This window comes from Octopus bimaculoides, chromosome 10 (assembly GCF_001194135.2).
Source record: "Octopus bimaculoides isolate UCB-OBI-ISO-001 chromosome 10, ASM119413v2, whole genome shotgun sequence".
Lineage (NCBI taxonomy): Eukaryota > Metazoa > Mollusca > Cephalopoda > Octopoda > Octopodidae > Octopus > Octopus bimaculoides.
Window position 1 is genome coordinate 31942181 of NC_068990.1, and position 2917 is coordinate 31945097.

The following is a 2917-nucleotide window of genomic DNA, read 5'->3' on the forward strand; positions in this document are numbered from 1 at the left end:
GCTAACGACGTTGAGGGTTCCAGTTGATCCGATCAACGGAACAGCCTGCTTATGAAATTAACGCGCAAGTGGCTGAGCACTCCACAGACACGTGTACCCTTAACGTAGTTCTCGGGAATATTCAGCGTGACACAGTGTGACAAGGCTGACTCTTTGAATTACAGGCACAACAGAAATAGGAATGAAGAGTGAGAGAAAGTTGTGGTGGAAGGGTACAGCAGGGTTCGCCACCATCCCCTGCAGGAGCCTCGTGGAGCTTTAGGTGTTTTCGCTCAATAAACACTCACAACGCCCGGTGTGGGAATCGAAACCACGATCCTATGACTACGAATCCGCTGCCCTAACCACTGGGCCATTGCGCCTCCGATTTATATATAAACAGTTAACTTCAATCAGAGTAGTACGGATGATACTAGGAAGACGTAAGTTAGTTCCCTTGTATTTTTATTTACTTCTTTTACCTTCCTATACTGGAAGATTGCCATACTTCTTTTCAAATAAATTAGTTCTGTATTTTGGATAAAAACAAAAATGGGTCGCACCGTTGTGTATGAAGAGTGACCTCCCTTGTTATGTGAATCTACTATTTACTATCTGATTAATTGATTTCTTTCGCTTCATTGTCGATATTGTTACTAGAGAAACGAAAAGGATGCTGACATAAGTCGAAACTCTGGGTTTAAAACTTACAATGGGTCACTATACAAGATGCAATATTTTCTTGTTGCTATCACAGCTTAATATCAATATTAAAATTATAACAATTTATTGTAAACTTTAGAATGATTAATTAAAATTCCAAAGTGATATGTATCTGCAGGTCAGTTAACTAGAAAACTAGGTATCAGACTGGTTGGAATTTTGTCCACATACAGATGCAAGCATAGCTGCACAGTTCAGAAGCTCACTTCACAGCCATGCCTATGACTGCAATGTAGTACAATTAATGTCTTCTGTTGGATCCTAAGATTAATCAATAACAAATGAACAGAATTCAGTAGAAAGCAGTCATGTGTGTTGTGCATATGTTTACACCCAACAATGGAAGTGGGTTCTAAGAATTAGCTGTTTGCTAGGATCTTTGAGGTTGAGGTAAGGAAAGAACGTGGCCAGACACTATAATACCACCACCAATCCTGTAAGCTTAAAGTTACAGGAATGTCATTCCCCTGCATAGCTTGCCATTTCCATCACTGTTTATACCTGCCAATAAATATAATGTTGTTTCTATCATGTTCTGTAAATAAGCTATTCAAAAAATAAAAATAAAATACTGCGTGACCGTTGCCAGTACCGCCTGACTGGCCTTCGTGCCGGTGGCACGTAAAAGCACCCACTACACTCTTGGAGTGGTTGGCATTAGGAAGGGCATCCAGCTGTAGAAACTCTGCCAAATCAGATTGGAGCCTGGTGTAGCCATCTGGTTCCACCAGTCCTCAGTCAAATCGTCCAACCCATGCTAGCATGAAAGTGGACGTTAAATGACGATGATGATGACTGGAAGATTATACAGTATAACCAACTAAAACCTAGTTTTAGCCATCAGACTTCAGTTATGCAGATGCCCCAACATTGCGCCGGTGGAATGACTGAAATCACTAAAACAATATATAATATATAAATTGACCTTTTTTAAAATAAAAGTCATCAAGAAATACTGACAATTTATTGTACTGCAAATACTGGTAGGCAAAATTAATGCAAGTCTTTTATGGGTGTTTTTTCTGTCGAAAATATGAAGATATTGCAAGTAAAAAGATTGGTAATCATTTCAGTCAACCGAAAGAAGGATCCATGTGAAGAGTAACCTTGCACATTAAGCAATGGGTAGAAACTTGATACCATATACACAATGCAAGCAATGAATGCACAAAAGACACAGTAGAATCTCTGGTTGGATGTGTAAGAGTAGTTTAATGATACAGCAGTTATGGATGTAATATGGCCAAATAGTTAAGCCATCCACTCAGCAATCATGTACCCTTGATTTTATCCCTTGTATGGCATCTTCAGTAAAGTGTCTTTTGCCATAGCTTCAGCTCAACCCAAGCCTTGGGAGTGAAATAGGATAGATGAAAACTGTTTGGAAGCTCATTGATTGGTTATACATTATGCTGTGTGGATTAAGAGTAAATATGTCTATTGAATATTCAGCCACTTATTCAACGAGTAGGTAATTCAATTGATCACAATAGATTACTCATCAATGAAACTGGTAGCGTTTCATTACTTTATCAATGAGTAGCTGAGGACACAAAATCTTAGTCATTTGAAAAGTGGCCTCAATAGGTAAACAGCAGGAACTCAATACCATGAAATCAAGGCAAGCAATAGGTACAGAAAGATGCCATAGAATCTTTGGTTGACTGAGGAACTAGAACTATGGATGTTCTAGATCAGTGCTTCACAACCAGGGTCCATATAAGATTTTGCTGGTAAAATTTGTCTGCAATAAATTGCTTATAATTCTACAATACACAAAATATTAAAAATTTTAATACAATTCCTAATAACATTTAATTATAAAAATACAGTATGGTTTTATATATATATATAAAACATGGTCATTACCAGCGTCGCCTTCCTGGCACTTCTGCCACAGCTTCGCATTCCTGGCATGTGAAAAGCCATTCGAGCGAGATCGTTGCCAGTGCCGCTGGATTGGCAACTGTGCGGGTGGCACATAAAATACACCATTTTGAGCATGGCCATTGCCAATACCGCCTGACTGGCCTTCGTGCTGGTGGCACATAAAGGCACCCACTACACTCTGAGTGGTTGGCATTAGGAAGGGCATCCAGCTGTAGAAACTCTGCCAAATCAGATTGGAGCCTGGTGTAGCCATCTGGTTCACCAGTCCTCAGTCAAATCGTCCAACCCATGCTAGCATGGAAAGTAGACGTTAAATGATGATGAT